The sequence below is a fragment of the Emydura macquarii genome, unplaced genomic scaffold (genome assembly GCF_026122565.2).
Source record: "Emydura macquarii macquarii isolate MOO-44397 ecotype Brisbane River unplaced genomic scaffold, CSIRO-AGI_Emac_v2 contig_1477, whole genome shotgun sequence".
Lineage (NCBI taxonomy): Eukaryota > Metazoa > Chordata > Testudines > Chelidae > Emydura > Emydura macquarii.
Genome location: NW_027131614.1, coordinates 4,907,304 through 4,923,045, shown reverse-complemented (window position 1 = coordinate 4,923,045; position 15,742 = coordinate 4,907,304). Strand labels below are relative to the sequence as shown.

General features: G+C 42.8%; 1 long non-coding RNA gene across 1 annotated transcript; it reads left to right on the top strand.

Moving 5' to 3' along the window:
- Nucleotides 1-6,137: 6,137 nt before the first annotated feature.
- On the top strand, nt 6,138-15,407 carry LOC137156797 (uncharacterized). The gene is made up of 3 exons (XR_010920896.1): nt 6,138-6,377; nt 8,111-8,175; nt 15,104-15,407. It is a non-coding gene; the product is annotated as an uncharacterized lncRNA (long non-coding RNA).
- Nucleotides 15,408-15,742: the final 335 nt, after the last annotated feature.

Below are 15,742 nucleotides of genomic sequence, written 5' to 3'. Positions count from 1 at the left end.
ATATCTCCCAAAGTGGGCCTTCAGTTTTCCAGTCACTCACTTGCTTCTTGTATCATCCAGGGCATTGACCACTCAAAAATTTGAATAGGAGTCCAATGTAATCAAGTACTGCTTTTCACTGAAGGTAAATAAGCCTGCTCCCGCCTCTTCCCATGGTCAGTTCATGTGGTAAGAGTCTTTCTGCTGGTGGTGATCACACAACCCACAAGCATCACATCTTCTCTCAAGGAGCAGAGTTGCGTATTCAATCCCAGCCAGTAATGCACTCTTGAACCCATCTAAGGTCACTGCTGTCACTGCCCAGTGTGAGGCATGTATTTTTTGCATGTATGTAATGAGGCAGGGACAACAACTCTCTTTCCTTGAAATGAGGTTCCATCCTGCACATTCAGCTCATCTTTAATTTGAAAACATGGTTCTGCTCCTACCGGGACTTGGCTTTTGTCTTTTGGCCACCCTGCTAGCATTGGTCTCTTGACTGCCTGTAGTTGAATGTCCTTTTCTGCAGCTTCTTTGATTTCCATCAGCTTTGCTGTGGAAACTGGGAGACTGAATCCACTAATATGCTGCATTGTGTCCTGATCTTCCTTCCCCCAGCTCGCTGGTGCTGGGTATATATGCTCTGCTCCAGGTGTCAGCTATTTTTTGGAGAGAGTATATTCTGGTTCCCCTACCCGCCCTGGTAGGACTCCTATTCCAGTCCCACTTGTCCCCTCACCTATCCCGCAGGGACCCCAGTTCTCTCCCTGCTGGGGAAGCTCCCCTCTCTCTTATCCACACAGTGCATAAGCCAGTGTTGCGAGAAATTGCGTTCCTGGTGGATGCCCCTGTTTCGGTACAGAGGGGAGACCGGGTCAAATTTCAGCAATGTTGTGACCATTCAGCTGGAACAATACTCTGGTCTGCTCTGACAGGAACTCCGCCCAGCTCTGCAGCCCATGGAAATTTGAGCAAGTGCAAAAACCTGGGGAGGGCTGGGGCATTTGCTCCCTTGGACCTCCCTAATTGGTACCACTGCTACCTGGTAGGAATGGAGGTGCATTGACACACACTGCAATCTCTTGGAGGTCCAAGAAGGGGCTTTACCGTGATTGTCTATAGGGGTTTGTGATCTGCTTACACTATTACTATGTGGCCATATGTAGACGGAATCGCTGCACTCCAAACACCACCGCCAGAAATTCTTTCTTTCTGTGAGTACCCTTGTTCAGTCGCTGACAGGGCTTTGATAGCATAAGCAACCAGCTGCTCCTGCAAAAGGGCTACACCCAGTTGTTTCTCTGATGCATCATGCTGGAATGTCAGTAGCTCTCTTGGCTGGTAGAAATTCAGGACAGGGGCTTCAGTTATCATTTATTTCAGCATGTCAAATGCTTGCTGTTGGGATCTGTCCAGGCCCAGTCAACATCCTGCCTCGTGAGCTGACATATGGATTCAGCTACTGGACAGAATTGGACAGAAAATTAATTATTCCTATGAAGCGCTGAACTCCTTTCGTATCCACTGGAGTTGGTCTGTCCCTGACTGCCCTTGTGTGACATAGCAGGGTACAATCCAGACTAATGAGCAGCTGTCACCCCTTCCCTGCAACTTTGGGGGCCTTACAATGCCTTGCTGAAGTAGATCCCACATGGGCCGCTCACAAACAGCCTTCCAGCATGCAAACCACACCCTAAGTGTCTGTGTGTAACTGCAGCCTGCCAGGCACACTGGGGACAGACTCTGTAAGGGGCCAGGGGATGGGTAGTCTTGTCTAGCAGTCACAGATGGGGTCTGCACCTTAGGGTTGGTAGTCAGTGAGCAGGGGACAGAGGAATTTCTAGAGCTGGGTTCAAAAAGCATGAGTCGGGGTCAGAGTCAGGCCAGCACAGAGACCAAAGGTAGGGTTGCCAGGTGTCCAATTTTGTTTTTGTTTTTTTACCAGAAAGTCCAGTCAAAAAAGGGACCTGGCAGTGTCCGGTCACCACAGTAGCCAGCCTCTGCCACCGGGGGCGGGAGAGTGGGGGACCCAGGTGGAGGGGGAAGCAGCCACTGCTGCTGGGGGAGCACTCAGGAATGGCTCTGGTGGAGAGAGGTATATGCATGCAGGATTTGTCAAAATAGTGACTGTCAAGAAAGTTATTGGCATTGGGACCTCCCAACCCCAGATTGCTCATAAACAAATTATCTAGAATGTATACCACTTGGGGACCATTTTTTAAAAAAAGTTTAAATTTTGTCTAGGTTTAAAAAAAAACAACAAAAAACAAACAAACCATAGTACCAAATTCTGAGACCTTAACTTCACCTGGAAGTTTTGCAGAGTCAAAAAGTCAGGATTTCATCCACAAATAGTAAATTTCAGGCAAAGTTATCAGAAAATGTTGGACCAGAAGTCCATGAAGAACTCCGACCCCACACTTTTATAGGGCCTTGTCCTGAAGGCATCACTGCCCCGAGGAGCCTCATGGCACCTTGCAGTCCTAAATGGAGGAATGCTCTAAAGTGGAACCTCTCACTTGATAACCAGTAGCACTGCTGAATGCCACACGCCAGCACTGTACAAACAAGACCCCTCCAACCGGTTCAGTAATTTACCTTTGTTTTCTTTTGTGTCCCTAGGTGTCTGTTGAATGTCACATTCTGATGAACTACATCTCCAGCAAATCCACTACCTACTCAGGCAGAAGATATTTCTATGCAGGGCGTTCTCAGGGAGCTGCTAGGGGAGGATGGTTGTGGTAGAAAGCCACCCTCTTGGCTATTCTCCAAGGCACCAAAAGCAAGCTGAGTCTTAAATCTTCACTCAAGCCAGTGACACAGAAGACGAGGATTATCAGTGTGCCTCATCCCATATCAGATATATTAGAAGTCTTGCAATTCAGCTGACATCATGAGAACCTGAGGGCAGAGTAATCACTAGTTGACTGAACTGCAAAACAGTATGCTACAGACGTCTCAGCTGTTGCTTCCCAGTGGTGCTTGTTGACACCAAAGCCGGACCTACATGTGAAGCCACAAGCAGCTTGCTCTCTTGACGCAGTTCCAGCATTACCATGCTGATTATAGCAGGCATGGTCACTCCCCACATCTCTGCTGTGGTTCTCAGCTCTATCTGGATTTTTGGGCACTGAAGCTCCTGTTGTGAGATTTAATTTAGACACAGTACGAGTCTGGTACAATAGAAGCCAAGTTTCCAATGAACTTTTACTCCAGTCACAGTCTATTCCAAATCTAGTCATGTGAATGGTGATTAAATCTTTATCAAACACTCTTGGTTAAATTTAAAGTGGAACACGTCTCTTATTTTTAAAGGGTAAGATCCAGCTTCTGCTCTCAATATGGCTTTATACAGAAGCAAAATCTGTCCTATCAATATTTAAAGAAATAACATGCATACAGACACTTTTGTTCCAACTGCTGTGTATTTTGCCATATTTGCTGTATGGAAGTGCCATTATGGATTCAACTATGTTCTCCCCTAGAGGCCATAGCCACTGTAATATTATATTTGATGTAAATAGGTCATGGTGACTGAATTTTTTACTTAGGTAACCACATTGCTGGGAACACGTTGCTCACTCCTCCAGTCCAAATAGCTGTAAAGGGATGACTCATACCGGACAACTGTCACTGATCTCATCTGTTTTACCTCAAACCCCATAGTTTAGGCACAGTTCTATTTCTGAATAAGATGTGCATGAACGTGGCTTCAGTCTCGCTCTCTGAACATTCATTGTCACAGAGGAATTTTTCCCCTTCTCTGATATTTTTAGTGAACTGATGCTTATTCCTTCTCTCACCACTGTCAGTTCCATTTTCATGAACATAACAAAAGGGGAAATGCATTTTTGAGCAGTTGAATTTGGTATTTTCAGAGCTATTTTCTGAACACACTTCCAACACACAAGTGGCCAAATGTAGCTCTGGTTTAGCTCCACTGACTTAGAGTCTAACCTTTTGGGGGCAGGGATTTTTTTATTTGTTCTAAATTTGTACAGCACCTAGCAGAACGGGGCCCTGGTCCATGACACGGGCTACTAGGAACAACCAGAATACAAATAACAGCAGTCTTTCTGTATCAGACATGTCCCATCTCTAACAATGCAGTGTTCTAATGCGGAACAACACTGTGTTTGCAGTGAGATCAGTGATCATTGCTTATAAGCTTATTTTTATGGCGGAGGGAACTATTTTGGATGCAAATGTGTGACCCAGACAGGCTTGACTAGATGGTGCCTTTTCTTTTGTAGGATGTTCAGACAGGTTTGAGGTTTAATATGGTGTTGTCCCCAGGGACGAGGGGATTCATAACTGAGTTTGAGATTTATTTTTTTACTTTGTTTATTTAATGCCCAGTCTTAGACCATTCATAAGGCTCCTTAATGCAGGCTATGGTCCGATAACCATTGTAGAGCCCTGAAAACCTTCTCCTGCCTATGGGGTTGGCTTGGAGGCAACTGTGTGCCCAGCCCCCTGCCAGCCACTGCCATCACTCTGTTCTTCTGTTATTACTGGAAGGCCACCTCCATTAATCAGTCCCTTACAAGTCCCTTGAGTGGTCGTTTAAGACCTGTTTCATAGTAATTCTGCGTCAAGTATATTTTACATCAGATTATGAATATGAATCCTACATAATGAAGAAGGAGCAAAATTGAGATTAATTAGATTGAATGTGTACACAATAGGACCATTTGCAAGTGAATGAAATCCTCACCCAGCTCCATACAAAGTCAGAAACCAGCAACTAGTATTTTACCCTGTATTATATTCTTCTGAAGTCTTGTTTGCTTTATGCAGAACACATGCTCTGCAAGAGGTCTCCTCCCATTTCCCTTCTCTTCAGAGTGAAGTCTAATGAGCCATACCTGCCTCAGTGAGTCAGCAGTAGTTAACGTGCAGCTTCCTCCCTGCAAGTTTCTAACATCTGCTAACTGAAAGAGGGAAGAATCCTGCCACTCTGGCCCAGATCCTCAAATATATTCAGAGGTATTTGAAATAATGGAAGTTAGGAGCCTAAACACCTTTGAGGATCTGGGCCTCTGTCATACCATAGAAAAGATACATTGAACTGGAGTAACCATTCCCTTTCATCTCTTAAATGAGCATAGCTCAAGATACCAGAGTGCTCATATTGAAGAAATACAAGTTGTGGCATGTATCAGCTTAAAGACTCCTCCCTCCTAAACCACAGTCAGAAAAGAATCAGAGCCTATTGTACTCTGGGCAAGAAGCAGTGCTTAATTTGTAATGAGAGAGATGCTGGGGCTCAAATAATTTTTTTACTTTCATAACTGATGTGGCAAGCCCAGAGGTGCCAGGGCTATGAACTGCCAAGCCTAGAGGTGCCAGGGCTCAGCCCTGGCACAAATTAAGTACTGGCTGGAAGAAGACACAGTTCCTGCCTTTAACAGTCTAAGGCCTTGTCTACACTAGAAAAAAGTTTGCTGATGGAGACAGAGCTCTCCCCCGAACTGCATTTACACCAGGGCTTTTGCCAGTGTGTGTATATATGTATATACATATATCACCAAAAAAAATCACATCCCTAAGCAAAATTTCTAAACTAGCAAAAGTGTCTAGTGTGGGTGAGACCTAAGTAAACAAGCAATGTACCATTTTTGTACATATTGGAGTTAATTCTCCACTGAAGTCAGTGGAGTTACTCCAGAATAAAAATTAAAGTAACAGAATGGAGAATTATATACATTTAGAATTTTTTTAAACAAATAAAAATCAGGTGTTTTCAACTGCCAAATAACATCTTATTAGTTGATTAGCTATTTCTAGGCATTACAGAAAAATTAGGTCTTAAGGAGAGGGTAGTAAGCTTCTTGATCAGATCAGGAAGGGCATCCACCAGTCACACTTCTGTATATCACTGGATTAAACTGCACCAGTGTAAACCCTGATTTGTGCTACATCAATGTATTTACACCAGTACAAATTTCCTTCGTGTAGTCTAGTCATTTATGAATGGTGTATATCGGAGGGTAACTCCATTGCAGTCAGTCAATGCAGGTACTCCAAATTGAGCATCTGATAGGCTGCAATGGAGTTATTTTACATTTATGTCAGCATGAACGAGGTCAGAATATGGCCTTAAATTTATAGGTTTATTCTATTATACTTTATTAAACCCACACTGATAATTTACTAGAAGTTCACTGTTTTGATTGGACAAAACTCAAGACTTAATGAACTGGTAAGAGCCTATTCACTCAGCTGGAAAGGAGAGCAAGCAGTGGAGGCAAAAAAAAAGGCTTCAACCAATTTTTTCATTTAAATACAAGAAGGCTGAACAAATGAACCTGGAAACAGCTACAACCTCCCACACTGACTTGTCTCAGCTACAAAGAGGAAAATGCGGGAACAGGTCTCTGAACTTTCTGATTATGGTGAGTTGTATTTAAGAACCAATGAAATTCAAATGTAGAAGGATTTCAACCTTTAGGCTGTTTATAATTAATTGGTGGGAAAAATAGAGATACAGGAACACTATCAACCACATTAGGTCCAGACTTTTACATTCTTTAAAACAGGTGGGAAGATGACAATTCCCTCAGTCTGCTTTTTTCACTTGATAGTTGTTGGCAGATATACTGTGTTTGCTGGACAGGCCTCCTCTGTTCACACATGGAATTGAGTTTGACAGTCATATTCTAGTCTCTTGTAGATAAATTCCCAGTGCTATTGTAACCTTTGAGTGGATCAGAGTTTACTTTACTGCTCCTCTCCTGGTGCTTCAAAACACAACTTCTATAGAATAGCACATGGAGACCCAGAATTCAGTCACTGAGGATATTCAGCAAGGATTGCACAGAGGCAACCTCCCTATAAACCAGTCCAAAAAGAACAAACGATTAACTTAATTCTTGAGTACCAACTTTATAAAAGATAAAGAAACAGATGATCCTTGCAGTCCCACCTAACCCTATGACTCTATAATAGCTTAATTTCTACTACATAACTAGGCTACTGCATAATACACATATTATCTTCACATGTACATAAACAAAAGAAACTAATTAAATCTAAACAGGTCAGTCTCCACAGAAACAGTGAGAAGTAACTCAAAGTTCCAACAGCTAAAATTGAGTTCACCTGAGTCTCAGCTAGAGTCTTGGTTCATCAACCGTATACAGTCTGCTCAGTCAGAAGCCCTAAAATAATATTTTCCCTCCTTTTGCTTGAAATAATTGGAACCCAGGCAGACTCATTCTCCTCCTCATCTGACTAGCTAATTGAGTGATTCCACAGCTGAGCAAACTAGCTAGCCAACCAATATTACTGAAAAACTCTGTTATAAGAAAAATATAAAATTGAGAATAGCACAATACAGATCGACAACAGATTCACCATCATCACATTTAAATAAGAAAAGAGTTGGTGAACCAGACTGGGTAAGACAATTTGGCTTAAAAAAAAAACACGCAACATTCAAGATATACAATTAAAATGAAAAATTATTTTTCCCTCCTAATTATCCCTTTTTATAACTAACAACTGCTCTGGCTTCCCTGTTGGAAAGGTAACAGTATCACCACCTGCTGCAAAATGCATCAGAGTTAGGCAAAAACACTCTGCTTTCTGTTCCTAGGACTAACCATCTCCTAACTCACACATCTGACTTGCCCCTTTGCAAAGCAAGCACAACTACCTGACTAGAACTTGTCCTCAGTGGAGTTTATTAATCCATTTACAGGCAGCCTATTGAGCATGCCCAAAAAGACCACATCCACTTCCAGAAACTTCTGATTGTGGAGTATTAATTGTGCATCTGCTTAGCCACAATGATCTAGACATCACTCACTTCTTCTGACTCCCCTTTGTCTCTAGATCAGCACTCTCAGCCTTTTTCTTTCTGAGGTCCTCCCAACATGCTATAAAAACTCCTCAGTCTACCTCTGCCATAGCTATTGTTTTTCTGCATATACAGTAGACTAAAAGCCAGGGCTGGCATTAGAGGGTAGCAAGCAGGGCAACTGCCCAGCATCCCATGCCTCGGGGCCTTTCAAAGCTAAATTGCTTGGGCTTCAGCTTCGGCCCTGAGCAGCGGGGCTCGGACTTTGGCTTTCTGCCCTGGGCCACTGTGAGTCTATCATGAGCCCTGCTCTCTGGTTTATTTCAGTGGACCCCCTGACCTGCTCATGGACCCCCAGGGAGCCGCAGATCCCCAGTTGAGAACCACGAGAGGTCTGTAGCACTTTAAAGACTAACACATTTAATTTCTGCAGGGATAAGCTTTCGCGGCCTGTAACCCACTTCGTCAGATGTAAGGAATAGAAATCAGATAGGAAGCATATATATACATATCCAAGGGAAGTAACAACAAGGGGGAAGGTGGGTAAAAGCAAAGTCCATTCAGTTATAGTAGTTGAAGCCTATTCACAGCCATTGATTAGAAGGCGAGAATGTGTGATCAGTGGCAATTACTTCTTGTAATGAGAACCATAGAGCTATATCCCTATTAGGCATGTGGGTTATGTTATGTCCTAGCCTGATTTTTAAAAAATGCTGGTTTTATGGCCAAAAGTGTTATTGGCTGCCATCAAGTGTGTCTCTGATCTATAGATGATCACAGACCCAGTTAAAAATGATGAGTGTGCTAAGCTTTCAGGCTAAATGGAAAGAGCAATTACATGTCCCTTTATGTAACAATAGCTGCAAACTATAGGAGGCTATTGCCTAAGACTCTAGGCTGCATGGCAAAGTCTGAGCAGGGCTAAGCCATGTAGTTTCCCTGGGACTGCTTATGAAGGCAAGGGCTAGGAAAGCGTTAGCGAGATGTGGGTGTGTAGGAGAGGAAAAAAGCCAACAGACAGTGCAAAAAGCAAGTCATGAATGTGGCTCTTAGAGGGAATAGAGAAGCAGAGCTCCTTGGACACAGAACTGTTTGGCAGGGTAGGCTTGGAAATAGTGAGCAAGGAAACTGCCTGCTGTTGTTTAATCCTATTGTGTTCAGGAAAACTGGGCTTTGTGGGTCCCATCAGGCGCCCTAAGCAAGAATATTTTGGGCCCCCCCCACACATAACACTTACTAATAATTAGTAGGGGGGGGCCTTGAGCTACTTGGAGGCCTAAGCAATTGCTTAGTCTGCTTATACTGGCTCAGTGGGTGTACATTCTTTGTAAATAAGCGGGATTGCACCAAAGAACATATCTTCTCTCATCATCGATATCTCCTCCTAACGGAAACAAACCTGCAAGGCCCTGAATATTAGCTAGTCATTCAGGCCAAAGGGGCAACACTGCCAAACCTACAGCTCCAGAGAAGCTGTTCGCAGGGGCCCCAGCCCAATGATGGATTGACAAGCTGGTTTACAGATTGTGCTCCAGCGCTGCATAGGGTGGTGCGTGTATTGCTTTATAATGACCAAGAACACAATGGTTATAATAACTTGAGCACACTGAGAAATTAGGTCTTCTTTCAGTTCATCACTGCCCTTCCTGGGACGTATTGCAGAATCTCCTTACCCCTTCCTCTGCATAACAGGGAACCTCCCTCCATCATTTGCCTAAAGCAGCACAAAGACACCCCAGTTCTAGATGCTTTACCTATACCCCCACCCAGAGCTCATCTGGCATAGGAGTCTGAGGCAGAGGAGAACGGATTATTGGAAATGGATCCCTTAAGCAGGAAAGAATTTTATCATCTCATTGTAATTTGGCATTTTGAGTTTTGCATATAGTTTTGCAGAGTTCAGGGGCAACAAAAAGTTTTACTGGATGATGTAAGCTAGAGGGCAGCTAGAGAGAGGGGAGATAAGAGAATAGAGAGCACAGGGAACTTGGACGGAAGAGAAGGAGACTGAGGGGCACAGAGGCCTGGGGAAGGAGAATAGGATAGAGAAAGTGAAGGATAGCAGCAGGCTGAAGGAAAGGAAGGGAAAATTTGGGAGTCAAAAGTGGGGGTATATGGAGGGAGATGGTGAGGAGAAGACAATGAGACTAGGAGTGGGAGGGATGAAAGATTGACAAGGGCACAGTTTCCACAGCAGGTGTTAGGAAAGGATACATGGAGAAGCTAGTTGGAAGGTTAGTTGTATTTTTGCATGCACATTTAAGATTGGATTTACCTGGAATAATCACACACGCACACTAGAGACTAAAAATAAAGCAGTTTTTTAAAAATTGTATGACACAGAAGCACTCTCATATAATTTGGGGTCTTGCTCATGATTTTTGCTGGCAATGCTCTGAACAGAGAGTCAGAACCTGAGATTTCTTCAGCCTGGTCCAAAACATCCCAGCATAAAACAAACAGCTTTGGCTTGCTTCACCCAGGAAACACATCCTCTTTAAGCAGCCGTTTTGCATTTTCTCTTTGCCCCCTGACACTGGACAGGCACTTGCTCTTTCTTTTCTCCTCAGGATCCCTCCCTCAGTATTCAACCAATTCTTGTGTATAGCCCTGCTTTAATGAGCCCCCTAAGGTAGCCTCTGCCCGGCCTACTTTAGTTTGGGTTATCACAAGCTGTTTTTATTATATATCTCTATAATATTCCTACTACCACTCCCACCCCACACACAAATATTGAAAGGCATTTTTCCTCAGCAAGGCCAAAGACAAAAACCAAAAACTTAGAGTTCTAGGCCAAGTCATTTTTCAGATTTTATAAGACAGAAAAAAAAAGTTTTAATTTCAGGTAGAATTTTCACTTTTAATTTTTTTCCTGAACACTATAACTTAATATTCTCTTCTGATTTTTAATCAGACTATCCAGAAAAGCTTACCTTTGGATGCATTGCAACACACAAAATTTCAGGACAATTGGTTTCTTTTGGGGTAAGTTAAGGGTGGAGAGTTAAAAAAAGAAAATCAGGTTTACAATGGGGGAGTAGGTAGTTAAGGAATATTTTTCCCCACTTTACCAGTGGGGAAACTGAGGCAGGTATATGCCTAAGGGGGGCAGAGGAAGTCAGTGTCAAGTGGCACTAGAACTCACCAGTGCTTGACTCCCAGTCTTTTTACTATATCTACTAGATCAGACCTCTCTCTCAAGAGAAAAGAGGAAAACAGAAGATACAGTTGAGCAAGATTATTTGAAAGCTCAAGCAACACATTAAGGAAAGGACCACCTTATATCAATTAGAGCATGTATACACAGATGCCAGTATGGTAGGCACACAAGCAGATGTTCTCTTCATTATTAGTATCTTGCTGCTCTGTCTATCCATTGAAAACAAAATATGTCAGTGGCATTTTTCATCCTAATTAGGTTTCATAATAGTGTAAAGAAGGGCCTGATGAGTTTATGCACCACTACCCTCTACTGGATAGAATAAGAACTGCTCAGCTGTGGTTTGGAGGCCCTACATTGCTAACAGGTTGCAGAAAGTTCTTCAGTGTAGGGAGTATGGGCACAAATCCTATTCTTGCTATCACCAGGGCTTTCTTTGTACAGCACAGTGAAAACTGCAAAGGCTAAGTGTCCACAGATGTTAACAAAAGCGGTATGTAATGTTTCACTCCTGACCTATGAAAGAGTGACTGAATACCTGAGCTAAGGCCCTCATCTTTGCCATGGGTTTTAACATTTGTAAGTACTCATTATCTAACTGATAGTTACCTTTTAACAGATTTTATTGCTTTATATATTGTTAGCTGCAAAATATATGAATGTTTCAAATAGGATGCCAAAGTTTTATCAATTTAAAAGTATCCGTATTTAGAATAAAAATTCAGACTTACCATAGTGTGATTAAAGCAGTCAGAACAAACGCTAAACACGCTCATTTGTTTTACAGCCCATATTTTATACTGATGAAGTGTAAGTCATTGGCACAAGGGAGGGCCATATCTCTATTTGATTAAAGGAATTAGAAGCTAACCCTAACTAAGTGGGAATGAAAAAAACCAATCCTATCTGTTATCAGTCAGGCATGTGTGCTGGTGTGAGTTCCTCTCTCTCAGCTTCTGCAGCTAGCTGAATCCACAGACCTCATAGCACTGCCCCAAATGACCACAGACTCAGCCAGGTTTATTGTAAGCAAAGCATGATGCTAGCACCCCATAGGAGCCACAGGTACGCTAGGACATGCATGCTCGTTACAACAGACCGGCACAGTTAACAGAGGGAGTTTCCGTTATCCCTTAGGCTGGACAAAGATACCGCTGCTGGATCCTCTTCTTATACCCTGATACAAACAAGTTTCACAGTGCATCTTTGATGTTGGCTGTTGTTTCATACCTTGCCTCCAAAAGAAGCATACCATCTTCATTCATCCTCCTGTCTTTATTTTAAGGGCGGGGTGTCTCTGTGCTGTCTTTCATGGTTGTGTTCATGCACTACTGCATCTTGGGGAGAGTTTGTACTGCCTCCTTGTATTGTACTGCTGTTCGGGGAGTACTTGGACTGTCTCCCAGAATTATGTTTCTGCAGTTACCATGTATCAGGGGAGTCGTGCTTTAACAATACTGTGTTTCTGCCACTGCTTTTAGGAATGCCAGTGTGTTAACAATGCTGAGTTTCTGCCAAGTTCTTGCACCCGTCAGTGAACTTGTAAGCAGGCAAGCAGTTGCTGTTTCCTAAAGCCTGACTTTGGTTCAGGTCTCAGATCTTGCACCGAGGCCCATTCTGCCAGGCCTCATGTCTCAGGCTCTCATTTTCTATTACGTTAACAGCCAATTCTTGAGAGGAAAATGAGAGCTTAATAGGAAAATGGTAAATTACTATATATGATGTAATAAGTAGTGTATTCAAAATTGACTCTTCACATGGATATTACAGTTTGCTGCTGGGTGCCTGATATGATCAGGCTGCAAAAACACGATGGGTTTTTTCCTCTCAGTGAAGATAAAGAATCAAAACAAACAGGTTAGTATCTGTTAATCCTCTGCATAAATATCCATTGGCTGCTTCATATATAGAGGGCCTTGATCATTTAGAAACTTCATGCTGCAGTGTACTCAAATATTCCATCAGAGCAACTGAAAAAAATCAAAAGCTTATTTGCATGCGAGTGTCACACAGTAAATTAAGAAATGAAAACAAAACAAAACATGCCATCCTGGAAGCCCTCTCCAGAAAGCTCAAGGCACCAACACCCTGATGACCCAAGTTCTAGCACATTGGAATTATGCTTTCTGCTGGCTGGTGGAAGACAGTGCCAGGAAGCTGACAGGTACAGGGTCAGAGAGAGGTTGGGAGTGTTTATTAATCCCCTCCCACCCCAGCCTGATCATTGTTGAGAATCTCAGTCTCCTGTCCTGTTCAAACAGGTATTTTTTCATACTTTAATATTAGAGCCTGGAGGAGCAGGGCCAGAGAGCCCTGAATGGATGCCAGGCAGGAAATAGTGAAGTTATCTGGCAGAGCCAAAAGCCTCACCCTTAGGGAGTCAAGACCCTAGGGCAGGGAGAAAATCTGGCTTGATGAAAAGTAAACAGGGCTGTTTCAAAAGTGCTGCCAAACCTGTAATTTAGGAGACTTCATGAAGGTTAGCTGGCTGTTTACTGTTCATGCGCTGGGTGCTGAGTATATGCTACTTTATGGCTGGCTGAAAACTCTGAGGGGTTAATAAATAACTTGAAACCTCAGAAGAAAGGCACCTTCCCTTTACTGCTCTGGCTGGGGAGAGATGTAAATTCCCCTGTCCTGTTTAAACAAGAGTCCTTCACCCACTGTTCCCCTAGTTACCTCCACAAACACATGCATCCATTCCACACACATTACTTATTCTCTCTCCTCAGCCAACAGTTTGCATGGTGTAGGTGTTTGGAGCAGGGGGAGAAAGGTCATTCACTGAATTAAATTGTGGCCATGCAGATGCAGGCAGACAGTAGCTGGTGGCAAGATTTGTCTGAACTGGCCCTGTATATAAATGTGAGTCATTATCATTCTCTGGCTGGGAGGGAGCGGATTTCTGTAAGTTATCTGAAAATTAGTGGTGAGAAGGGGAGCAGTTTGGCAGGAGTGTAGGGCAGGACCACTGGAAGGGACTCTTGGGCATGCAAAGATTTAAGTTTTGAAAGCAGGTGTCTGATCATTGAATGACACCTGGGAACTCCCAGGAAAAAGAATAAATGACTTAGATTCCAGTCTCTCAATATGCCCAGAGAGTAATGGACAGTATAGAAATTGCCTTGCCCCACAGTACTTCCCTCCCCAAAATGAGTTGTGATCCGCTAGTCAGTTGTCATATACTGAACATGAGGTACAACATAGCCATTCTAAAGTTACCGCTGCAGCAGTATGGCTAAAGTAAAACAGTACAGAATTGAGAAGGAAAGGGAAAGGCTATATGGTTGCTGTGGAAAATCTCATGAATCTGGTGGGAGCTGTGTGATGGGCATGTGATGCCCATGAAAGGAACAATCAAGTCTCAGTAGTTGCTAGCTAAATGCCCTGTACTCTTAGGGTATGTTCAGTGAATGAGAAGGAATCGTATCATCAGAACCAATCTTATGTTTCATTGGTTGAGTGTGTTATCAGTATCCTATTGGGGTTGGAATTCCCTGGGAAGCAAAGATGAGACCTGGCTTTAGTCATAGAGTTTGAATTAATCTCTCTCAATAAAGCAGGTATTGTTCCTCTGGACTCTGAAATGTTATTACCCTGAGCACAGCAGTATACAAAGTTGAGAGACACATTTTAAAATTTCTATGTGGAGTGAAATTACCTTTAAAAAATAGGTATTTGAAACTAATTTGGGAGGGGTGCGGGAAGCATTTTGAATCAAAAGCATTTCCAGTAATACTCATTGAGCACTTTTTAGCTATTGGTCTTGAGGCAGGTCACAATAATGGGTATCTTTATCCCCATTTTACACATGAGGCAACTGAGCCATGGAGAATTTAAGTGATTTGTCCAAAGTTACACAGTAAATCAGTGCCAGAGCTGAGAATAGACCCAAGGTTTTCTGCCTCCCAGACCCATATCAGGTGGGTCAAGTCTTTAAAGTTTACCTACATCTGGGTTACAATAATTCAGCCCTCAATGACAGTTCTGTAATTAAAAAAAACACCAATAAAACTCTCCACTCTTTACCAGAAGAAACCTGTTGCTACCTAAAGCTAGGGAATTAAAACTACATGCAGTGCAAGTTTCTCTGTTCCGCACCCTTGTAACCAGGGCATTTTGGAAATACTGTGTAAATGAACGGTGCTGTTTTTGTTTAGTTTCCAGGAAATTACAGCATAAATTGACCTACATTACACTGCTCCTTCTTGGATGTTCTTCAGAAATGCTGTAGCTCTTTATAGAACATATGACTTCGTAAAGGCCCAGGAATGCCTTCACAACATCACGAACACATGGACCAGTAAATAGTGAATTATGATTCCATCTCAGCATATGTGCTTGGACAATTTTCTACTTTTTCTTCTGCTTATATCCAGAATTCATAATAAGGGGAAATATGTTGCTGTACCATAGCAGTAAAGAGCACTGATAAGATTTAATGTTGTCTTGTAGCTATTAAAATATGGCTTGTTAATTTTAAAATGTCTTTTTCACTTTTTTGGTACAGTGGCTTACAGGCTCAGACAGCAATCTTAATATAATGTACGTATAATACTGAATGGGTCCCAGATTCACTGACCTGCTCTTCTCCCTTTGTCCCTCTCCAGTGTTACAGAAGGGGTCAAAGAGCTAGGTATTTTCCATATTGGGGATCCCCCTGACATGGAGTCCCCAGCAGGCATCAAACTAGCATAGCACCCCCTTGTACTACTGCTCTATCACATTCTGGGGTGCACTCCAGACCAGTGAGGAGCTGTGTCACTGCCTGCCCTGCAATCTTGGATGCCTCGCAATGC